At 34.8% G+C, this 26,629-nt stretch overlaps 1 protein-coding gene across 1 annotated transcript in view; it reads left to right on the forward strand.

Annotated features, from left to right (window-relative positions):
• Positions 1 to 8,777: 8,777 nt before the first annotated feature.
• Positions 8,778 to 26,629, forward strand: part of LOC128856419 (neuronal acetylcholine receptor subunit alpha-7) — a 356,900-nt gene continuing 339,048 nt past the window's right edge. The window contains exon 1 of the mRNA XM_054091719.1: positions 8,778 to 9,635. The gene's annotated coding sequence lies outside the window, so the exon portion shown is untranslated. The remainder of the gene's footprint in view (positions 9,636 to 26,629) is intronic.

Raw genomic sequence — 26,629 nt, forward strand, 5'->3', positions numbered from 1 at the left:
AAGCACGTAGAGCGAAAATTTCCTCACGAAAGTATTTTACCGCCATAAATGCGCAAAAAGTAAATATTCTCAGCACTCCTCCGCCACTCTTCTAGTTACTAACATTTTCTTCACTTTCGCTTCCTTTCTACTGCGTTGCTACCTTACCTCCTCTCCATGGGGACATCTTCAGAGCCATGCAGCATTTGCCCATAGCCTTGCGTGTCAACTTAGCAAGCGCTAAACCGGCAGCCAACACTCGTCAGTCGCCAGTCGTCAGTTGTCAGTCAGATTTTAAAAAGCTGTAACCTTAAGTAACTGCACGGAATTCCTTTGGGGAAGTGAAAGAAGGCAAAGCAGCGTCTGTGTCGTGTTGCTTGCCACAAAGAAGAAGCAGCCGCAAATGGCACAAAATAGATAAGTATACCTATGTGTGCGTACATCTGTGTCTATGTATGTATGTTAGCATGTGTCTGTGTAAGTACAGAGTACAGCTATTTCATTTGGCCATTTCAACAAACAAGTCCGCTGAGTCAAAGCAGCCCTCATAAAATTGTGTTTAACCACAGAGACACAGAATTATAAATGAGTAGCTGCGGAAAAAACAACAAAAACAACAAAAACCAGGGCAGTCAAGTAAACATGTGTTGTGACCGCTTTTCTCAATTTGCTTTACCATTTATGTGGCCCACTTAGCACTGCATCCTGTAAACGCGAGCAAGAATGGGGCCGAAACTGTGGGCAGAGAAAAATGTAAAAATTGTTGCAATAAAATGTTGGGACCAAAAAATTGCATTACCAAAGAAAGAACAATGTTAAAAGTTGTAACAAGTACTTAAAAAATTACTTTTTCTTTTGCCTAGAATTTTATACTTTTTTATGCTCAATTTGGCTGGTATTTGAATGCGCGAGTTGTAAGTAAAACACTGAAGAAAACTTCAAGTTCTAATAGACTTAGACTGAAAAAATTGTAAAATAAAACAAAAGGAAATTGTCCTGAAAAACTTTGTGAATAAATACTCTCGAAATATATTAGAATTTGATTAATACTAATTAGTAAAAGTATATCCATATCCCGCCTTTGTAACTTTACCCAATAAATGCAGGCTAACAGTCAACGATAATAATTATGCACTGGAAAAAAGAAAACAAATAGAAGGTTGCAGAGTAGCTAATTAAATCTTTTCAAAATAAACCTAATTACGTGGAGCGGCAGCAGCGGAGGAATTATCAAACCTTGACTCTCACAGATTTGTTCTATGACAAATACGAGCGCAGTATTGAAGCTAAAGCTGCTGCGCCTGTAGTTGTGTACACAGGCAGGCTAACCTCCGCATTTAAATTAGTTTTGTTTGAATTACAAGACAGTCGCAACTCAAATTCGCTGAGTAGAAGGATCCAGAGTGGATGTAGATAACAATGTATTTGTTAGTTGACATTCACACTCACATTTTTCATATGTGAGTGTTTACTTAAAAGATACAGTCTTGATCAAAACTTAAGCAGGAGCTGGTGTTAATAAATAACTTTTTTTGTTTTCATTTCGTAAATGTTTAGTTTATCTGGCTTATATCTGGATAATTTGTATAAAAAATATAAAAAACTCAGCATCTCGTAAATAAATGTTAATCACCATTAGCTTCACAGTCTTTAGCAGACCTTCATCCATTTAACTCGATCATTAGTCAGATCCTTCCAATTTGCAACGCTCATTGTCCGTAGATCATTTACAATGGAATCCTAGCCTAGAAGAGTGCCTATGTAACACCCAATTACCGGTGACGCAAGCCCCGACTTTCAAGTGCTCTCGCTTGAGAGATTAAGCAATTCTCCTCACCTTTTCTTGCCTATTTGGGGACAAATTAGTCTGGTTGTAACACATATTATTTTTCTCTTCATGGCCCATTAGCCTCCAGGAGAAGATTATTTTGTATCCTTGATCTACATGTTGCCAAACGAATACCAATACTTCCTCTGTTTTCAAGCAGTGGAATTTTAGTACCCTTCCTGGCCAGCTCATCGGCTATCTCTATGTCCTGGAACCCCTTGCAGATTGTGCTAATATCGTTTAGAGCTGCCAGGCATTACTGAGTAACCATTGGTCTTAGTATAACTGCCGCCTGACTATCCCAGAAAATATTTATCTTAGTTTTTGTTACGGTGTGTGTATTAACGTACCACAGTTATCACCTTCATGCTAAGACTTCTGCCTGGTAGACGCTACAGTAGGGTGGAAGTCGGATAAATAATTCTAGTTCTAATTCTTTTGAAAAAAATATATTTCCCTTTCTTCTCCATGTTCTTTGAGTTTTCCACTCTCTTCTTGATGGGACATTAGTCTTGAAGAACCTTTTGAAAGTGAGTTTAGAGAAAGAGTAGTCGATTTCTTGATTATAGCTACTCGTAGTATGTAAAATAGTATAGAACCGTGACCGAATCGTCGGGCCTTCCATAGCGCCATACTTTTAAGTCTGAGCGCTGAAGCGGCAGCTACATGTTTTTCTACCATATTTAGAACTGACAAGTTGACTAGCACCTTGAATGCTTTATTTGGGTTAGTCCTTAAAGCGCCGGTAATTCCTTTGTTATATCTCTGCCCTGCAGAGTGAGCCATATATTTTTATTCCTTTCGCAAGTCATTATTTCTGATGTTTTAAGCGTCCATTGCTCGCAACCATAAGTACATATTGGCCTAATTAGCGACTTATACATGCACAGTTTCTGCACTCTTGTTAACAGTAGCTTCTACAATCTTGTTTTCGTGCCAGAGTTGACCTACTTCATAGGGGGTTTGCGCCATTATTCTACTGTAACTAAAGGGTTTTCCAATAAAAGGTGTTATTTTGATATTAGAGGTGATATTTCATTGCTTGTGTGGCACGTAGCGTCGTCTTGTTGAAAATAAACGTTGTCCAGATCAATACCATCCAATTCCGGCCTTAAAAAATCATCATTATCCTATCTCTCGATAGCGCAACCCATTCACGGTAACTTTTGCTCCAGCTTCATTTTCGAAACTGTGCTTCTTGGATTTTCTGAGCCCCAGATCCGACAATTTTGGTTGTTGACGAAGCCACCGAGGAATGGGCCTCATCACTCAAGATGATTTTTCCACCCGACCCAATCAGCAAAGACACGACGTTGTTCTCGTGTTAACTGGACTTTATAAGCCTTAAATCTGTATGCAAAATACGGTGGAATGACGTTTGTGGAATGCCTAATTCCAAAGAACGACGAGGAATGGACAAACCTGGGTTTTCTGCAACACTTTCGGCTACAGCAGCAATATTTTCGGCTGTTTTTGAGCGACGTGCACGGGTTTTACTCTTCACATCACTAATTTGTCTCAAGAGCTCGAATTTTTTCACCAATTCCTGTATTGCGGTCCGACAAGGTGCTTTACGATGACCCAAAAATGTTCGAGTTTTACGAACCGTCTCTGCCAAATTTTCACCATTTTTATAGTGGATTTTAATAATTTCAATACGTTGTTTAAGCGGGACATCTACCGAAATAGCGGGCTATTCACCTGTTATTGGAAAACCCTTTACGATTTAAATGACATCTTTTTGGTGAAATCATTGCATTTGAATTGGGAAATCACAAAGTCAACTTGCATGAGAAGATCAGCAATTCCCTTCCTTTTTTATGATTAAGCTCCTTTTCCAACATCCGAACCATCTGAATGCCCAAATCTGGCTCTCTTTTTCTTTTTCTTGGCTGTTATGGGAGGCTTGTTGCTGGTCACTGACTGCATAATCTGGGTTCATTTGAGAGGCGCTATTAAAAAATTAATTTTACCAAAAATTATGTTTGCTTTGAAAAACACTTTGCATTACTCTTCCCTTTTCCCAATTCAATTTTTTCTTTTAATTTTTGGTTTCACTTTTTTCTCAAATAAAAGCATTAAATATTCATTAAAAAAATATTATTCACTTGAATCAGTTTGATTCAGAAAATTTTGCTAAAGTGATGCTTAAGTTTTGGCCAATACTGTACTATGAGTGTACGCATTTAGGTCCCAGTTTCACTTGTTATCTCCAACACAAAATCTTTACTCAGTTTTCAAGCACAGAGAATTGTAATAAAAGTGAAATTTCTGACATTTCTATGATATTCTGTGCTATTTATTTCAATTCTGTAACTTTTTGCTCATATTTACACAAAATAATGAAACACGCCCTGATGAGTTAATTAAATTTCGTAAATTCATAAGCAGCAGGGCGAGAAAGTAAGCAGTTTTAAGAACATAAAGAATTAAATAGCCTTTGTAGCCCTTGTTTTCAATGATTTTTAAGCTGTTCAAACTTCTAAGGCTTTTAATTGAATTTGCTGAAAAATTTTGTATGACTTTGAATATGAATATTCTCCTAATTATCCTAAAAATAAAGTAATCAGATATGTAGCCAATATTGCAATTAACTGTTTACCTTTTAATTATAAGAACACAAGTTTTCAACGTAATCGTAATTATTAGTGATTAGTTTTTTTTTTTTTTGTTGTTTGAAGAACAAGATGGATAGTTTGGCACAAAATAATTTAAATAAAAAAAAAACAAATAAAATAAAATATTAATTAATATTTCACATAATTTTCGGTTCATACACATTTGGTCATTAAAATAGGTAGGCTGCCTTTATCTATTCACTTCCTTCTTCCGCTCCGAAAAATTCAAAGCTTTTATTGAAATTTGGTTTTTTTCACAAATAGCATTACTGCTTTAAAATACCCATTATATTAAGTTGGTAAGTTGCACAGATTCGGTATTTTCATAAAAGGTGATTTTGCGTGGCCACTAAAATGGGTACTTTGCGGTTACCTCTTGTATTTTAAAAATAGTGAATGCAACGTATTTTACATGACCGTTTGAGGTCTGAAAAGTTTATTTTTTGATTGGAAGTACCATTAATTTCTACAAAATTTCATTTTAACATACTTGGTAAAATATCTTACCAATGTAGTTAGGAGCAGTCAGAAGCATTTATTATGATTTTTTTTTTTTTTTTTTGATATTTTATGAAGTATTTTTCTTAATTAACTTAAGCGATTTTGGCCGAGTTCTACAAAGTACCCAAGACATTTCTTTCTGTTGTTTTTGTTGTTGTAGCAGCATGTTGCTGAAGTGACAGTGGATATAAATCCGGGTCGTTCCGATTATGTAGAACCGGCTGTCTTGGGAACGGTCGTTTCTTTCTCGTGCTATGCGGCACCAGTTAGACACACAAAGTTTCAATATAAAATATTTCAACTTATCTTCAACAAATTTTCAAATACAAACAAAATATTATTTTGGTCGTATTTACTAAATAGCAAACCTCTTTAGTCTCCTCTCAAAAGTAGCGATATGGAGAGGCCAGGAAAATTTTTACTGGTTCACAAAAAAAGTTAAGCGCAAAAGGCTTTTCAAAAGGCTGTACCAATTTCCTTCAAATTCATTGAGGTGAAATGCTTTAAAAATAGGCGTTTAAAATTTTCGTCTTGGGCAGCGATGGCTAAGGGCCCTTAACTTATCATCGCTAACAACTCTTAACCACTTCACTTTAAATAAATTAGTAAGCAAAATGGAAGCATTATGCCTAACATTTGTATCTATGAGAAAGTGAAATTGAAATTGAAATTTGAAAATGGCGAGCCAAGAAGCACCGAGAGTATGGTAACTCCTAAAACACTCAGGCTAAACAGCCCAGTGTATTCTGAATGAGAAAGGGTAGATAACCAAGGAGGAATGAAGAGAAGTAAAAGAAGGAAAGAAATAAGATAAAATAAACACAAAGACAGTGGTGGCTAGTCCTGTGACAATTTTCCTAAAAATATTTTCCAGTTTGGGAAAACAAATATTACTTATTCACATCGCCTTGGAACCCAAAATTCGTAGCATTGCTCCAGCAAACGCAGAACACTCACAGAGAAAGTGCTCAGTGTTTTCCGCCTCCTCCAAGCATGACAGGCACATTGGCTCCTCAATGATTCCAGTGGTGCTCATATGCTGACCCCATGGGTGGCGTCTTGTAATAATACCGACCATCAACCAAACGTCTTTCCTTCCAAGTTTCAGAAAACAGTTCGACAGTTTTCTGTTCGGTCTTGTCACAAAATACTTTGCAGTTCTGCAGCATTCTAGACTGGACCAACACTCTTTATGTAAATTGCATTGATTATTGCTGATCAAACTCATTACTCCTGTAGATCCGATTATTGGCTCTGGTTCCTGTGGGCTAACCGCTGATCCACAGTTGGCTAATTTATCGGCAATTACCGCGGTGTCCTGGAATCCATATTAGTGCAAGCTTATTCCACCTTGGAACAGACAAATAAGCTTCTTCTTAAATTCTTAAACAATCTTTGAGGTTTGCTTTGCATTCTCCAAGATCTTCGGTGCAACCTAACTGTCACTAAAGAGTCCAATCTGTTTCCTGCTCCATCTCCCCTCAATTATTCATTCTGCTACTTGGGAAAAATTTCCGTTTTGAAAACAGTTGCCATGTTGATATTGCTCAGATAGAAATTTAAAGATTTCTTTGTGTCCCGAAGTTCCATCTTAGTGCCGTAAACCATATTTATGGAGCCCACACATTGCTTTTATTGCTTCCTGTTGTAAAGGGTTTTTCAATTGGCGCGGGTCGATTTTGGCACCCTGTGGCAGCCATTTGGTTTTGGTGACATCTGTCAAATATTTTGTTTTTTATTCAGTTGTTTATGCCAAATCATCATGGCAAGTTACACGATTGAACACCATGTTCAAATGATAAAACTTTATTATCAAAATGAGTGTTCATTAACGCAAACGTTGCGCGCATTGCGCCCATTTTTCGGTAGATGTGGTGGCCCTTCCAATTTCTTATGGTCCATATTGAACCATATGGACCTAGACGACATGTGGTTCCAGCAGGACGGCGCTACGTGCCGCACAGCAAACGCCATTTTATTGTTTTTCAACATCTACCCGCCCTTATTGAAAAACCCTTTATCTAAGATCCAAGAGGAGTAAGTCAAGAGTAGCTGCACCCATGGCAACAGTTTGTTGACAGCACTTTGTATAGTTCCTGACGTGTGGACTTAATCATGGTCCGTCGCCACCGAACCACAGAGGCACAAGTGACGACACTTACCAGACCAGTGCTGTGTATATCCATAGGACCACAGCAGGTTTCTGACCCCAGGTTTTACCAAAGGTCGCATGGCATTGCTGAAAAATCTTTAATGGGCGATACCTTCTGAAAAATATGCGTTTCTCAAGACAGTTTCTTATCCTAAATTATTCCTCCATATTTGACTACGCCAGCAAAACTGCGTCCACCCAATTTCCGTTTTTTCGTGAACTAGACTAAAGTAGTTTCGGACTGACGGAAAGACCTTGTCTCGTGCACCAATCATCGATTTTATCCAGAACTCTCGGAGCTCTAAAAAAATTTCGGGTATGTAGTTTTATAGACCATTGAATTTTGGTATAATAAAGTGCAACTTTATAGTAGATCAAAAATCACACTGATACCTGGGGTTTTTTTTTTGGACGCGATTTTGTGCATTTTCTCCATTTACCACCTACTGCACATTGTTTTTTTAAGTGGAAATAAGCACCCAACATCGACAGTAGAAAATTGATGTACACTTCATTTTAACACTGACGGTATTTATATTATTTCGTAAAAATTTGTTACAAGCTGTGAATTTTCAATCTGCGCCTAAGTAATAACTCATCAAAAATAATAATTTAACTCAACAAATCTATCGAATTTTGAGTATGAGAACAAAAATTGTCATTAAACTGGTTTCCCTGATTGGACTGTTTTCTATTTCATATAAATTTCCTTTTTAATTTCAAATCTTTATTCTCACCACTCAACAGAAGTTTTATGCTATCATTTTGAAACACAAACCCCACTTTTGCTGCCGTTTCTTGGTGCGGACGTTTGTTTACATATTGAAAATGTTGCTCGCCTTTGGGATGAACACGTGGTTCTCTAGGCGATTCCCGGCTCTCTGTTTGTTTGTTTACACTTGGCAAGTTTGCAGCAAAAGCCTGTAGCCGGTGTGGTAAGCCACGTGGTTGAGCTAAAAATAGCTGAAAGAGACAGAGAGATGAGAGAGAATCGCATGACAAAAGTTTCATTGACAAATTTTAGTACAGCTCTCTTCCAGGGTTACCACAGACCTGCAAATGAGAATACAAAGCAATATTTTTCTCTCTCTCTCTCTTTGTTTGTTTATTTTTTCAAGATTCTTCGTTGTTCACCCACACAAACTTGTATACCCACCTACAGCTGGTGGCACAACACAAAGGCTTATGCGCCTAAAAGCAGGCAACAATGCATCATAGAACATATTTCTGTTTTCCATAGCAATGAATTTAACAGAGTTCATAACAGCAAACAGAAAATAAAAAAGTCAACAGTCCCGGCAAATGTTACGGCGACCACATCGCTGGCTGTGAGAGTGACCACGTGGACAAACAGTGCGGTGCCCAAGGATGCAGTACCAGCAGCATGAATGCTAACAACCACAGCTTCTGCATCTGTCACATTCGCATCTGCGCCTTCCGCCTCAGTTCGTTGCTGCAGCTGCCTCAACTGCCTTGGCTGCCACAGTGAGTTTTTACTTCAGTCACAGCGGCAATTTAATTCAGTTTAGAACGTGGGCTTGAACGAGACGGTTCGCTACTTGTCGGCAACATCGAGCAAAGTGGAAACAGAATTTGAAATTCAAGCAGAAGCCAAGCAAAGGCAGACAGTGAAAATACAAAAGGAAAAATAGTTGTGCTGACAAGTGTTGCCAAATTGAGAGGTGTTCAAGTGTTCAAGTGAACTGTGCAAAACGTGTTCAAATACATACTTGGCAAAAATGTTAAATTCGAAAATATTGCAAATATTTGTGAGTTAAATAAAATGAACTTCCAAGGCACTTGTGCCAGACTAAATTAGTGGCCGAGCTATGGCTGAGTGCGCTAGTGGGATTTTAGCGAGCTAATTGCTTTCCGCTTTCGGCTATCCTTTGGCTTCTTGACTTCTCGCTCATCTACTATTCACTCCATTGCGCTAAAGTGGACAAGTTGAAGGCCCGAAATTTAAAAAAATACTATTTAATAAATTTATAATCACTTTCTGGTGATTTCGAATAGTTTTAGAAAAATAAATAAAACATTTTTTAAATAAAGTGCGCTTCACTTAGACAATAACGCTTGCCACCAGCGGTTGGTCGCAACAGTTTCGTTTCGTATAAAAAATTCTCGACAGTGGCACGTGCCGGATGTGCGAATGAAAACGTGATAACAACAACACGAACAACCAGCTTACTTCGCTAGTGAAAATTAAGTAAAAAATATCAAATGGGAGCCAAAACTTGAAAGCGAAATAGCGCCAACGGAATTGTAATTGTAAAATCGTGATTGCACCTGAATCAGGGCAGAGCTGAGTGAAATTTTTGGCTCGGCGCGTTGTCTGTCATTATTAGATCCGCTCAAGTGCAAACGTGCAGATGTAGAGGCGCATAAATTTTAATTAAAGCCCCAAACGCATTCCCTAAGAGCAGCTTGCGCTTTCCGCGCCTCAGCCAACGGTTTCCGCCATCAAATCGGCATCATCATCAGCAATATCCGCTGCGATAGCGGAACAGTGGATTCGAGAAGACAGTGAAATTACCTCTGCCATAAGTTGTGAAATGTGCGTACAGAATTTTTATTATTTTAATATTTATGGAAAATGCAAATGTGACTGCGCTCATGAAAATATATTTATGCTTATAATATTAGAAGAAGAAGAAGAATATTAATGTTTTGCATTTGTTGCTCTGTGTGGCGTTGCTATTTACTTTTCATAACTAAGCCTAAATTTATATGCACATTTCTTTATGAATTAAATGTTTTCCTTTTTCATGTGCTTTGGAAAATCTACTATGCAGTGAAAATCTTTTCATGTCCTTGTTTGTGCCTGCGGCAACGCACAACAATAAAGCTGGTGGCCGTGAAAGTGGGAACAAAGCGCTTTTACACTGTTTTCATATCCGCTTTCCAGTCACTGCCTCCGCGTGTTAATGCTCAGCACCACCGTAATGCACACTACTTGTTTGGTTTTCTTTCGCTTTGCTTTCACTTTTAAGCAAAAATTCGACTGGCTTTTGATGAAATGTTCTCATTTCCTACATTTCCCCGTTGCTCATGCTTCCTTGTGGGAGTTTCGCTTTCAATTCGTTGCTCTGCAAATGCTTTTGAAGAGTTGTGAAATATTTTTGAATTTTAAATGATTAGCAAATGCTTTAATAAATTTTTGAAATGCTAATAACAAATATTTCACAAATTTTACCATGGACTGGATTTGGAAATTTGATACACTTCTTGCCTTAGACCTTCATAAGAATATTACACGGCTAAATAGGCGGTTCTTTGGTACTAAGCATTCTCAGAGAAATTCAAAAAGCACCTACGCCAAAGGTTAAACAAAAAATATATTTATAGGCTCAATAAATCGTAGTTTCGATGTTCCATAATTCGCAGAAAACGTCAAGCTCGGCGTATAAGTAACTTTAAGTGAAAAAAACAAGCATAGGAGGAATCCTTTTTCAACGAAAAAAAGAAATTAATCAATTCTGGAAAAAGGCGTTTGCTCGACCTGTCGAAAACTTCCTAATTTGTTTTAGTTTCAAATTAATATAAAAAAGTCTTTTCTAAGGAAGTCCGCCCCAACCATTAGCACCTGCACTTAACGGTGACCATTTTTTTTCAAGCAATTTGTAAAATGATAGTGAATTACAGTATAATATTAAAGTTGTATTTAAGAATGTTATCTAAAAGTATAAATTACCAATGAATAAATAAAATATTATTAGTTAAATTTTTTTACCATGTCACTAATATTTTGATATCTATTTTTTTGCAAAACTTGAACGCTTTCTCAGAAAAGTTCTCTATTTTCAACAAAAAAAATCGTTTGCGAAAAGTTTAAATAGTGTTTTTAATGTTTTTTTTAGAAAAAATAGTAAAATTGTCAAATATCAGAAAAATTCTTCCATACTTCCACGCAGAGCATTAATAATTGTGAGTATACAGTAAAAATTAATTTTAAGTTTTTAAGTCAATTCGTCAAAATGGGATAAGAGTTCGGCCAACTTGAAAAATGTATTTAGTTTCGGAAAAAGCGCATTTAAAGCTGGAATTATGATACGCAATGGACTGAGAGGGACTACAACAAAGCTAAAAATGTAAATAATTAGTGCAACCCATATAAATTTTCTCCTTTTCTACCACTGCAGCCTCTAAGCTATGGCTGCTTTGTTGTGATTAAGTTTTTAACAGTGAGTAAAATTTTTTTAATAAAAATAAGAAAAATATTCAACAAATTTTCAACCTCCTATTCCTTTAAGTAGGTACTTCAGTAGATAATAGGGCAGGTTTTAAGCAAATAAAAGTCTTTGTTTTAATTTCCGCAATAGTCTAATTATTATTTTTTTTTTTGCTGCCAGTTCATGAATGACAGTCTAACTCGTCATAGAAAATTATAAAATAGCTCTACTAATGGACATTCTGTAGCATCGCTAGCCATCTCACGTTGAAAAATTTAAAACATTGCATCAAAATTATGCTATCAAACCATGTCCTCTTGGACAAGCAGCCAAAAATTTGTGAGAGTGGAATTTTGCAGGTAAACAAGATATTTATGAAAGCAAGGGAAGCTTTCTGAAATTTTTAAATTTAATAAAAAAATACATAAAACCAACTTGCGAATTTGTGTAAAAAAATTGTAAATGTGAGCCATGCGTTTCCAAATTGTACGACTAATTTCAAAAGAGGATATGCCCCGGATTGATTTCCTTTAAGGCACGCACGTTTGAAATTTAATCGTGCTCCTCCTTCTATATGTGGAGGAAACCCCTTGTTTTATACCGCCACTGAACGGCAGATGGTTTTATGAGGAGGTTTTCATGTACGACCGCTATTGAGAAAAAATCTTTCTATCAATTGGTGTTTCATGCCTTCAATGGGTGTCCAACCCGAACGCAATAGTTCCCAGTACGTCTTAACTTAAAACTTCATTTCAGATTTCGAACTAAACCAATATATGGAATATTTTGCATTGAGAAGGCACTGTTTTGGTAAATTGTTGAAATGTTGCATTTGGATTTGGGCCTCGTTAAGCACCTTCTGTAACTCTTAATCGGCAACAAAATAGATACTAAAGTTGGAGTAGTGGCGTCTTATGCTTACCATTAACTGTATTATCATTTGTTTGTATTTTGTAATTTCTTTACCAGTTTAGCCTACGACAATCGTTTGGCAATTCATTCATTCATTTGCAAATTTCACAAATTTATTGTTATAGTGCAAAAATCAATGACAAAATGTCATTACCATGGAAGTATTATACTCTCTAAAGCACCAAACTATGCCTCTTAATAAAAGGGGAGAAAAATAGACATCACCAAAATATCATATTTGGTATTGGCTCATCTATGCTCATGACTATATTAAAATATTATGGGCAATTGCCCTCAACGAGCAAACAAAATCAAAAAGCCAAAGTCCAAAATTAGAAGAATAACAGCATAGGTCTCACAGTGTCAACGTACATGGTAACGTATTCATTGGTTAAGTGCTACTGAAGGAAAAGGTTCAGCTCTCGAAACTCGAAATAAAATACTGATCATTTGATATATCAAGACATCGAATTATGTGTGGAATTCAACCACCAGTTCCACAGTGATGCGATTCCGAGGGCAATAATATTACCTTTAATAAGTAACTTACATGCCTTTAAATATCAAAACTTGGTCCTACAGAATTGCTTTTTAGCTTCTATTTGCACTTTATTCAACTACTCAAGCGCGATTTTTTAGAGATAAAATTTGAAGTATTTCTTTAAGAGTGCACGAATCTAGAAAATTGTCATCTTGGTAGAGCTCCAGCTGTCAAGTTTGGAGGCAATAATTATTTATAGTCTTGTTGGATAACATAATTATGCGTAATATATGTATGTATGTATATATAAATATGGGTGTTTGGAAGAGGTCCTCCTCCTATTTGTGTTGTGCTTCTTGAGTTTGAAGCCGACTGCCGGACGACAGATTGTGTTTTTAAAAATGTGTAATAGTTATTCCTAATATTTGCAAAAAGGCGTTTGCTAACGCCAAAAAATTACCCATCACTTAAAAACTTACAGAGCAAACCGTTTGCTTGCTTTTTGCTTTTGCTCTCTTTCCCTTTTTCTTTTTAAACAGGCATAAATAATAAAGATTTCAATCAGATGGTCCGCATTTTTGCTATCTTTCTTTCCAATCAGTATATTTTGATATCAGTACGAAATCACATATGAGCTGCTCGCCATCTGTGGCCTAGTTAAGACAAAGTGCTTCAGAACTTTGAGTATAATATGCGATAACTTTTCATGAGGGACTGATTCGTCTAAGTTGTTTGGCTTTTTATAGAAGTTTTTTATATACCAAAGACTACCTTTTTTATATTCTTAAGATTACCTTGGCGAATTTCCATAAGAATAAAAGAATACAGTTCTTTGAAACATTTCGAAATGTATTAGTACAGTTTTGTGTATATGTAGTAAACGCCTGATACAGTGAACACTTCGACGTAGTGAACACTGAATTTTTTGCATGAAGTTCCTACTTTAAATAGTGGGCAATAGAAATCCTCTAAATAGTGAAAAAATTTTAAAAGCAACTCCAAGTAGAAAGCCACGAAAAGCACGTAAAATAATTAGAAATGAAAGCGGCTATTCCCGTAAATTTTAATGTGGCTGTTGGTTTGGCTGCTTTTGATGTTAGGGTTAATATCATTTTTGTCTTTTTATTAATTTTTTGTCCACGTAAGAGAGTTCCGTTTCACGTATATTTAAAATTATAAAATGCTATTGTAATAAATTGATAGTGCCTTCATGTCTTGAAGGGAATGCCTTTCCTTAAAGTAAAAATCTGAAATAATTGAAAAAAAGGAAAAATAAGTTAGTGGCAAAAATGTTTGGAGTAGCTAAATCAACAGTTTCGGAAATAAACTAAAACTAATATACAATAATATTATGTATATTAGGTCTCTTCTCTACGCCAAGCCGTCAGTGTCGAATAGATGAAGCAACTGGTATAAATAAACATATCTTGAAAGCGCTGGGAAAGATCTGCCTAAAGTAACATTTGCTTAAAAAATTTTGAGATATATCAGTTTTATGAGGTACAGCCATACTCACTAGCGTTAAACCTAGATCGATAACTTTGTTGTTGCTTTCATATGGACATTTTTGAAATAAGTGAGCCAAACAGAGAGATGGGGAGCAGAAAAATGACGTATGAAAGAGTTCTATTATCTTTCAAGAGACAGTGGAAGACATCTAAGAGGAAGGCTTTTAGACAAAGCGAGCATTTATTATAATAATCTCTTGCATTTATTTAGACATGCATTAGAATTTTGAGCAAATAAAACCAGTTACGGTACATAAGATGTTAACTTTGATTCGGTGAACAACCTAACATAAGTACTGTGAACAGGCCTAGCAAGAAATGAGCCAGTTTATTTGAAAGGAATGTGAGCGTATTTTATTTTATATGGAAGTATTTAAGGTTTTGTAGTATAATAACTTTTGTGTTTTTGAAACATTAAATTTATCATGTAATCATTTCTTTAATGCGATTAACAAACTCTTATATTTTTAATGGCTTCAAAAGGACTTACGCCACTTTGAAAGTTAACAAAAAGTAAAAACCTTACGTTCACAAAATGCTAACTAAGTGACCTCAATCGAAGCACACCCAAATTATTTTTATGAAATTTTTATTAAATTCCTCAATAATGAAAACATTTAAAATTAAAAATAACTAAATAAAAAGACTTTATTGCCACAATTACTATTCAACCAAAATTATTTATACACTTACTATTAATATATTTTACCTTTTTTCATCATAATCAATTATTAAAAAATAGTATCGGTGTATTCGCGGGATATAATGATTTGTTTTTAGTGTAATAAGGGATATAAATCAATCATACCTGTCAATTGATGTGATAGGTCTGGAGTGATGAGATAAACGTGTTAGTACTGTATTTCCAATGTTTTGTGGTATTGTCCGTGAGAGGAATAAATTTAGTGATTTAAAATCTTCATTATCACGAATTGAAGTTTTATAGAAGTTTGTGTATGGTTCACTTTTCAAAACTCTTATCAAACATATTTTCGACCAATTTATTACTAGTTAATGCTGAAACATTTTTCGCCTTCTTAAGATTGCATTTCATGCAAAATAAACTTTTCATATTTTCGGCATTTTTTATGATGGTGTAATAGCCTTTAGAGACACACAATAATTTTTTTTTTCATTTGGTACTCTCCTATAGAACAACATTAATAGGTACATAAGACAGAATATGGCTTTCTTATAATTCCTATGCCATTCTTGTGGGACAGAACAACTTTAAGCCACATTAAGGGGTTACATACCTACGTCCAGCAGCGCCAAAAATACGCTGAAACAAAAACTGTTTTTCGATGGGATAACAATAGAAATAAATATGTGTGTGTTATTTATTAGTATTTAAACTTTATAAAAAATGCATTTTAGTTTTTCTTTACAAAAATTAGTATATAAAAAATTACGGGACCCAAAGCACAATGAAAAAAAAAATTAGCCCATCATTTCTAATTAAAATGTTGATAGATCTGTAAAAAGGAAAAAAATTCTTGTAAAGTTGTAGTTATAGTCTGTCGAGCCGGATTTTTGAATTTCCACAAAATTTGCAATTTATGGCATTTTAAAAAAAAAGTTTGCGTTTTACGTCATAAATGTCACACTTTAATTATGTTAATAAAATTTTTTATTAAAAATATCAAAAATCCGGCTGGGCAGACTATAGAGAAAACACTTTCGAATATTTAAAAAAAAACGGTTTCAAAAAATATTAAAAAGTGTATAAATTACCATGCAGCCCGGAAAAAAAATAGTTTCGAGAAAAAGCGAAATAACGGCCAACTACCTCAAACGAAGGACAGCTACCTGTACGCATAAAACTCTCGTCGGGCAGTTACATTTACTACCATAACTTTGTTTCTATTGGAAATTTTTACAATATACTTCCGAAACGCGACTAAAATTATAAAGAATAATATTCTGCAAAAAAAGAAAATAAGTGTTTCGAAAATTCTGGAGGTATGTAACCCCTTATTTTAAATTTTCATTTCCAATTTGTCCAGTACTCATAGCGCTGTAGGTTATTACATATTTTTGCGTGATCATATTTTCTAAATATTTCAAGAAAGAATAAGCAATTTCTTGATCAGGCCTTGATGACTTTTTATGTCATAATAAAGGGCGATGTACAAAAATTCCGGCAAGTTATAAAAATAATTGCGTCATTTTTAATATCGCCACACATAAAAATGCACTAAAGAAATTATGTAGTACAATTTTGAGCTCAATAATAGGAGGTCTTGAGGAAAGTGTACTCACACCATTTTCAAAGTAATTACATTTGTAACTTCATTAACTAGGAAAATTTGTAATGATAAAACAATGTAAATTTCAACAGATTTTTTTAGAAAAATTGTATAAATAAAAAGATCTTGGTAATGTTTTTATCATTAACTAAGTTTTTATGAAAATGGACTTACACCAATTTTAAGGAAAAACAGTTCACTTAGTTCATTAATTGTGGCTCCAACTCATATAAAGTCGAACGAAGTAATTGCTAAATACCATTCGTACATACTTACATACACATACACATGCGCAAAATTATTGAAATTATTGGTATGCGATATTAGTTTTGAGTACAATCAAATGTTATTTATTATAATTAATGAAATGAAATCAAAATAACTGTACTTAGCCTAAGGCGGCTCAGTTCGGGTGTTTGCTTGAGCACATTTACATATATGTTAACGAAGATTTATTATTATGTTATTCTACCAAACACAAATTGCCAAATACTTCATGCGTGAGAGGCCTTGGAACGTTTTACGAATTATTAATTGCATAACGACAAAGTTTATATGGGCAAATGGCGTCTCAACACACACACATTCACATGAATATGATTTGTTTGTATGTATGCACATTAGGAAAGTCAATTATTTTGGTAATGCGGATTTCGGGATACATCCAGAGTAACTACGGGAGCTCGATGCCCGATAAATAAATTTCTTAAGTTAAGGAAAAGTGAAATAAGTCTAAAGATTTTCTTTATAAAAATTCGCACTTTGTAGGGAAAACAACACAAAGAATCACGGGCGAAAGCAGAAACTATGTTCTTCTGTACTGTTTTTTTTTTATAAATGTTCTGAGATAAATTAATGGCATTTATTTCTTGATATTGATATCCGGCATATGTCCGCAACGACTATAAATTACATGATCCATTCTTCTTCTTCTTAGGTTAACAGTCGGTTATGACCATAACTACATCAACAAGTTTTCTCCTTTTCTTTATTCTATCCATAGCTTCATTTCTCCAGTTGCGTACGTCCATTTCCTTGAAATCTGTAATCTAACCATCTTTTTCTTCCTCCAATCGGTATTAAAATAAAACCTTTCCTAGCATATTACCTTTTTGGGCTTACGCAGCACATGCCCTAGATGGATTCGGTTTTAATAGAACGAGTTACAGTTTGTATTTCAAGAATTTATTCGATTTTATTGTTATAGCAAATGCGGTAGGTGTATAATCTATTGTTTTAACCGAACCATTTACGAGTATATTCCTTAAAAGCATAGAAACTGATGAATATCATCTGTTTTCAGCGTCCATACTTCTGTGTCATACGTAAGGTCGGGACGTATCAGTACATTCTTATTTTCTTCTAAATCAAAACATTATTTAAATAGTTTTATGTTTGAATAATAGGCCTTATTTGCAACCTGGATTCTGTCGTTTATAGCTACCGCCGATATAATTCAATGTCTGCTGATAGTGTAATATCTAAGTATTTAAACTTAGTGATATTTTTGAAAACAAAATGTTCACAGTTAGATCATCCCGTGTAGTTATAGTGTTGCAAGTTTAAAGGCGCGTGTAAGAGTGTTCCTGCTTTTAGCCATAATAAAAATATCATCACCGTAGGCACATACATATCTGCAAATCAATATTAAATAACATTCCATTCATGCTTATTTCTGGAACAGTCATGTGTATCATCAAATTGAATACTAAAGATGATAATACGTTCCCTTCTTTTGGACTAGGAATGGGTCTAATAGGGCTCCTTGTACCAGTACTTCATTTGCTGTTTTCGACAATGTACCGAGAATCAAATTAATTACTTTCAAAGGTACTCCAATTTTCTGAAAGCAGTATTTTATTTGTTTCTATCTCTGCTGTCAAATGCCTGTTTGAAGTCAACAAAGAGGCAAAATATGTGTATGTATATCAATGTTATATTAGTAGACTTTTCGAATATCTGACGGCTGTTTCTGAAGCCACATGGTACATTCAATCATTCCAATTTTTTAGCACTTGTCCCAGTAAATCTGGCCATATGGCGTCAATGGTGGCTTGAATATTGAAATAAATCAACCGTAAAGTGCTCTGGTGCAATGGCATGTTGGAACCAAATTTCGTTGATATTTAGCTAATTATTTTAAGAAAAAAAAAAATCAATCAGCATGACTCGATAGCGCTCGCGATTCGCCGCAACGGTAGCTTCTTCTTCATTTCGAAAAAATAACACCTGACGATCCGGCCAGTGTTTTATGAACTTAGCGAATAGATTTTTTTATTTTTCAAAGTAAATTTTTACCATTTGGAAAAGATGAAGCATTAAACGATGATGACTGATCAGAAATGGCAGCACAGTTTGCCATTCTCAGCTGTCAAACCATAGCTATCGATATCGATAGTTCCCATGCAGCTAAATAAAACACTCATTATAAATATATATATATTGCCGCTTATACCCATTATTGGTTATTTGAACGAATTCTCCTATTTTGGTATGCGTCTTGATGTTTTCCCACAAATGGAGGGACTTACAATTAAATGATTTTCTATGAGGAGTTTTTCAATGACAGAGATACACTCGGAGACATGTCATTACTTGTAGCAAATACGTAGGCACTTTTGTAATTTATAAAATAAGATTAAATTTAAATTAAGTCATAACAAAATTACATTTCAAAAAACATATTGACTTTATGTACAATAAAATGAAATATATTCATTTTATATAAATGGAGTGCAAGTCCCGTATCATAAAAAGACGCGCTCTGGAACGCGTCAATGACCTTGAACACAATCTTGGCATAGAACCAGTTGCCGTCGTAATTAGGAAAATTATATATTTTATATAAATAGGATATCTCATCATGTCAACAGCGACGCCCTAGTCACCACCGACCAACAAAAATGGTTTGAAAGGTTGAAACGCAAAGCGCCACATCACCTCATGCACTAGTCCACTCCTTTGAAAGTCTTGTGCAAAGCATCATCATATTAATTGTACGATACAAAAACCGAAGGAAATTTTCCGTTAGTTTATTTATAGTTAACTACTTTGAATGAAAACAAAAATAAAGTATGTAGCACAAATAAATTAAGTTAGGATTGACTTAAAGCAGATTCCTATCTTGCCCGCACGGCAGGAAGCACCCTCTGCAAACTTTCTAAATTTCCAGTTACATTCAACAGCCTGTTTACAGCTTCCTAGATCTCCTGCTTCCTAAAGTATCCCGGACTCCTCTCGAATTAATAACACATTTTCCATCGACGCCCTGAATGCGGGACAACGGACAAGATTTTACGGATTTCATTTCTAAGATCACAAGATTTATGTAGCCTGTAATGTGAATCATTCTTTTTCACGATGCCCCCAAAAAAATTAGCTTAAAGATTCGGGCATGAAACACAATTAAAGCCTACTACAGGTTTAAAACTCCCACTTAAAACTTTGATCTAAAACTTGGAAATCAAGATTTTTTCTTTCCATACATTTATTTATAGCGGTATTCCCGGTACGTAACTGTTACACCATAGCAAACAATTCTCCCTCATATTTTTTAAATTTCATTTTGGACTAAAAACGGTAATGGTTTATTATTTACCAAAACGAATTCATTGAAGGTAGTTTCATTAGGCCAAAAACAACATTTTGAGCATTAGAAGTCACGTCAAAGTAGAAAACAAAGAAGTAACAAATAAATGAAAGCAAAATAGTAAATAAGAATCAATTTATTTGTCCTGTTGAAATTATTTTAAAATGTGCATAATAAGTTTACAGGTTTTTTGTGCACAATAGAAACCTTTCTCGTCGGGAATATTGGCAAGAGGGCGAATTACGTTTAACGGCCGGCATGCATTTAGACATAGAATCATACGACGATGTAACGGCTTTTGTCAGTCATTTGGGGTTCGAACCTGTGTATACTATACTACATCTGCACCTAAAAATTTATCGCAACAAATTAAAGCAATGCCTTTAAGTTGTATTCGGAATCATCTGAACCTCTTCAACTGTTCTGATTCCTCGATTAGAACAGTCACAAATTGACCTTTTCCGCTCATGTCTTCTTTAAAATAAATCGCGTATTTTCTCATTATTTCATTTATTTATTAAAAGCCTTTGAACTTAAATTCATTACAAAATTACATTTATTTTTAATCCAATTTTATGCTGATGTCCGCATGCACACGGTGAAAGATAAAAAAACAAATTTAGTACTGCTGGCGTACTGCTATCGCTTTTACTAGACTCGCCTTGTTATTCACGCTCAAAATGTACTTTTAAGAATATCGAGGCATTTAAAGTTGAATCTTCTAACCGGGGTCTGAACTTATTGCAAATAAAGCCAGCTGAAGAAAAAGCCACTTCGGAAGTAAGTGTAAGTTAAGAGGTTTTTTTTTTGTAATTTGCGTTAATGTTGACCTTCTTTCAATGAAAAAAAAATTATAAATTATCCCGGCATTCTTACCAACTAATTTCAAAACGTACATCCCTAATGTACGTGAATAATATGAAAGTATGTGTGGGTAACATTAAGTAAAATAGTATTCTATTGTGGCATACATTTCCCTCGTATTTAAGAACAAACAAAAACCGAAATGTTAATGGAATGGAACAAACTAAGTGGAATTTACTTGCATCATGTGGCATTAACAGTTATGTATTGACAGACTTATTATGCCCGCATATAAGAGGAGCTGTTGTTGCCACAATATGATGCATTGATAATTTAAACAATGCCAATGGCGGTTAACGGAACGATCATGTAAACATTCATTAAGGTATTTTTATGTAGAGGCACTTGTGTGGATGAGTGTGTTTATATGTATGCACAAAGGATTTTATTTCATTCCATTTTCATTCAATCTGGCATGCTTAATTGAGCCTATAATATGTGGATAATTGCAAGCGAATGCCATTCAAGCCGGCCAGCCAACCAGCTAACCAGCCAGGCAACCGGCCATCGAGGATAATGAGATCTGCATGTATGGGTAGGGTAAGTCTACATAAGAGTCAGCTGATGGGAAAATAATACACAAAAAATGCTTTTTGTGAATAAAAAATAAATTATACAGTGTAAGAAATTAATTAAAAAATCAGTTACTTATAAAAAACTAAATAATTCAAAATAAATTTTAAAAAATTAAAAATTAAATTAAAAACAAACCCTAATCTTCCTTAAAAAACGATAAATAAATATTTTTTTATGCAACATTTTTATTTATATTTTTTATATAGAAATTATATTTTTAAAATATTAAAATATTAAAAAATAAATTAAGTACAACCCCTAATTTAAAAACAACCGACAAACAAATATTTTTAAATATTTAATTTATAAATAAATAAACTTTATTTAACATTTTTGTTTTTATTTTTTTATATAGAAAATATATTATAAAAAAAATTTTAAAATAAATTAAAAAACAAACTCTTCTTTAAAAAACCGCCAAAAAATATTATTAATTATTATTTATATTTTTTATATAGAAATTAAGTTATTAAATATTATATTAAGATATTAAAAAAAAAATTTAAATAAATTAAATACAACCCCTAATCTTCTTTAACAAACCGACAAAAAGAAAATATTAATTTTACTTAATATTTTTATTTTGCAATTTTTATAAAGAAATGCTCGCAGTGCATTGTTTTTATTATTAATTTAGATTTTTTTTAATTCACATTCGTAACCTATTTAATATTAAATATTTCCATAATTTACTAATAAAGCTGACTTATGGCAATTTTAACGTAAATATTTTCTGCTGAGTCTTGGTACTTTCCATTTAAAAAACCCGCCAGCTCGGCAAAGTATGAACAAAAAAACAAGATATTAAAAAATATTATTACAACATTAGAGTGCAAAACAACAAATAGCACTTCATGCAACTACAATGCAAATGGCACTCCGCTCAAGCAGAAATTGCGACAATTTTCCCAGCGCCTCACTGATGAAAAAGGAAAACATTACAGTACACGCACACACCACACACAACACGCACACAAGCACTGCAATGTAACTGTAAAGTTTTAAAATTGTTTCCGGACTCTATGGCTCCTGCAACCTACCCACATTTATTTTTGTTGCTGTAAACATATTCATAAATTTTTAAAAGGAGGCTGAGAAGCAGAGAGGTGGGGTCATCTAAAAAAGTGCAAAAGTGCGAAGTAGCAATAATTACAGATACGCATGGCTAGCGGCAGCGCACGTATTTGGGTGGTTGGCGGAAGGAAACGCGCGTAGTGACCATTAAAACAGCATCAGGTGCTTCAGGTGAATGGGACTGCTGGAAAATATTCAAATATTGCAGTGGAGGTAGCAAACAGAAAATTTGTTTCGCATTTTCTTCAACGCTGCTCGAAATATCCATACAGCTGAAAGGCAAATGGATAAGTAAAATAGCGCTCGGATGTGATTATGGAATTCGTTTTAATTATTCAGCTTATGGCAACTTACTTACGTAAGCTGACGTAAGCAGGAATTCCTTTTTAAAAATAAATAATAAATTCCACCATCTTCATTTAATTTTTAGCTTTATTGGGAGAGGCAATCATTGTTAATATTTATAGAATGCAGTTTCATGTACGTGCATGGCCTAATGGTTCCTGGCTTTATCTCTGGTAGAACTGGAAAATATTCGCTTTAAAGGATTAACTCATTTCAAGATTATCTCCTCGATTGTTCAAGGCAACCAACAAAAAGTGGATTCAAGTCACACCTAGTAATAAGATGGCATGCAAAGCACTAGCGGTTGTCTGTGCAATCATTAGTGCTGCCTACTTCAGTTTAGTGCTACCTACTTCAGTTTTTACCAAAGAACTGGTGTCAATAATTGGATGAGTGTGATTTTTTCATCTCATTCCTACACAAGAACTTTTACAACTTCCTTGACATGCACACAATTAGTTGGTCCATCACTCATCTCAGCCCTGATCGCAAAAAATTATTAAAATTTTTTTGTAAAGTCTTCAAATCTTTCAGAAATTATAATAATACCTGAGTCGTTCCGCTATATTGAAGACTGATATGTCGATCCATCAGGTCTGATAAAAAGCTTTCCTTTGAAATGATTAAAACGAAATATTATATTAAAAATATATTATGTTAGTTCGTTCGACAAAAATTAGTCAGCTCGAAATCAAAAAATTACAACAACAATGTAATCTAATTATGAATCAATAAAATCTGAACGCAATATGTGCCCATCCTAAAAAATTACACTTACTCTTTTGTAAAGTGCCAATCAGAGAATAGAGTAGCACGACAACCCATGAGTTAACAGCATAGTTTTGGTTTTCTACTATTCTCGCTGCCGGGTTCCCTGTGACGTGGAAGCCAAAGTTACTATTAAAATTTTGCTTCGGATGGCCAAGAATGATAATCTATTATATCATCCTTGAGTGGAATTATTTCATTATGCGGCGGCCACCGGAGCCGAGTGTAGGTTGGAAGCTCTGAGCATGAAACATCAAAATGATACAAAAAGTGTTTTCTAGTAGCGGTCACTCTTCGGTAAACAATGGTAAACCTCCGAATGTATTTCTACCATGAAAAAGATAAAAATAAAAGATAACTGCCGTTCAGAGCCGGCTTGCTACGAAGATGTTAGACTTTAGCGAAGGTTCAAAGAACAGCTGCTCTCCAAATAATATCGACATATCGCGCAGTATCAGAAGCTGCAGCACTTGTCATAAGTGGATCGAGCCCTTCAATAGACATTGTAACGTTGGGACGCAAACAGCTTAGGGTCAAAAGAAAGAAAGAAGGCGTGCGTTTAGAAAAAAAGCATGAAATTAGAGGAAAACAATCCAGAAGTGGCAAGACAGAAGACTTATTGAAATTACAGGAAGATGGACTAGAAAAGATAGAATAATCGGCGACATTTAACATTGGTGCAGTACACCTTTCGGAGAAGTAAACTTTTACATCACACAGTTTCTCTCCGGCCACGTTTATTTTAGAAAATACTATTTCAAGATTGGCAAAGTGGATTCTAGCAAAGGTATACCTATACGGTGACAGTAAGCCACACATTTTTTGAAGGCAAAAGATGGCAAGAAGAACGCGAACGACTCCAAGGAGACTCCACCTCGGTACCGTGGTGGATTTACGTACATGATAAGAAAAATGAATGATACTGCCGCGATTTGATCACAATACGGACCAATTTGTCATAAAATGAAACAAGACACAAAGGCAAATCATAATCATAATCAAATTGATGTAGCATTACTCTATCCGTGGTAAACTTTACATCCCATAAGAAATATGAGCTCTGTGTGTATTCGATGGTCAGATTCTACATCTTCCTGATTCCTTTTTTTTTAATTAGGAAAGAAAACATCTACGACTTTATTTCAGGCAAACGCGAATCCTTCTACAAGCGGCTTTTGCAAGTTTTCGGCAAGAGTTTGCTTCAGGAATGTATTTATTTGTAGAAATTATATTCTTTTTCCCGATTCAATCAATATATTTGACTCTTACAGTAGTGACCGATGCAGCTCAAAGTGATTCTCTTAGTTTTTATTATTTGTGTCAAAAAACATGGAAATTTTATTTACTTTGAAAAGACTCACAAGACTCATATTGTGCACCCTTTTTTGTCCAAAAACTCGACAAATATCATTGAACAACCACCGTATTCACCGGATTTCCTGAAACTTAAATTGACACTCCGTGGGCACCGCTGTGAGTCGATAGAGGCTATTAAAGAGAATTCGCTGAAGGAGCTGAAGAAGATCTCTTCAAATGCTTTTAAAGGTGCTTTGATGAGTGGACTAATCATTGGCATATGTGTATTGCTTCGAATGGAGCCTATTTTGAAGGCGACAAAATAAATTTTGATAATTAAACAATTATTTTGCGTCTTATTATTGCGGTACTTATTTGACAGAATGTATAACCACTTTTCATATATATTGGCCTTAGCGAATCACAGTAAAATTTAGTTGTTGAGGGTTGAACAGGGAAAAAATATAAGTCATGAGTTTCTGATTCCGGAGTTTCTGTAGCGCATCTTAAACTAATGAAGTTAAGCTGTTTATAAAAGTCATAGGACGGTTTAGAAGCGATCCCATAGTGTAAGGAAGAAGTTCCAGTGGTATCACAACGGACCTACGACAGGTCTAAGTGTGCCATTTGGCTGCCAACGGCTCACAGAATTTTCTGATTTAGATATACTTAAATGAAAAATTTAATAGGCAAATTGGGAAACCATAATGAAATGAATAGTAATAGTAATTTAATTAGTAATAGCCTAAATTATTTGAATCTGATAGGTGGATAAAGGACGAGACATTAAGTAACGAGAGATGGAAGGGAAGAAGGAGTTAGCAAGCCTGCAGCGCGCTAAATATAGGACGAAACGCAAAGGCTATAGCAAGAACGCTTGCGAAACGAAACACGCGGCAGATAGACGGCTAGGCTAATAAAAGACGTCGATACGTGGTACAGCTGGAACTTTGGTGAAGTAAATTTGGGTACAACCCTAATGCACTCGTGACTCGGATATTTCCAGAAATACCTGTTCAAAATAGGGAAATGCGAACACCCCACATGCATACTCGTATACGGTGGTGCACCCAAAGATGAACACACCTTTTTCCAATGCATGCATTGGGAACAAGAACATGGAACATCAGAGAATGCCGTCATATAACCACTGAAAATTTAATCGACAAGATGCTAAGCAGCCAGGAAGCGTGAAAAATCATCAGTGTATTCGCGGGATTTGTATTCCGCGTGAAAAAGCGAAACCTGTATGCAGGCACTATGCTTGATCTTATAATGGAAGATGGAACGCCACTCTGAAGTAATGCGAAAGCGGTTCGACGTTGGGCAAGGGTTCCAAACCAGGGGGAGTTTTTTTGTCTCCGGGCATATCATTGCTGCGACGGCAGCTTTGATGATGCATTAGGCATTTTAAACCTCTTTATCTGCGAAAAAATACATACAAAATTAATAATAATATGGAATATTGGATAAAGAGCGGTCTTCATGCTACATTTTATTAAGACCAACCTGTATTTAACACATATTTTTGTATAGTAACCCAAAAGCTCTACCACATAGGACACCATATAAAAGACATTTGTGAATAAGATACATTTATTTTACAGACCAACTAAAGTGGATTGATTCAATTTCTTTGTAATTAAAAACCAAAACATTTTTAATGCTCGACCGTTTCTCGTTTTTACAGCAAAATAATTTTGAACCTTCCTGCTTT

Source organism: Anastrepha ludens, chromosome 3, assembly GCF_028408465.1.
Source record: "Anastrepha ludens isolate Willacy chromosome 3, idAnaLude1.1, whole genome shotgun sequence".
In the NCBI taxonomy this organism is placed as follows: Eukaryota; Metazoa; Arthropoda; class Insecta; order Diptera; family Tephritidae; genus Anastrepha; species Anastrepha ludens.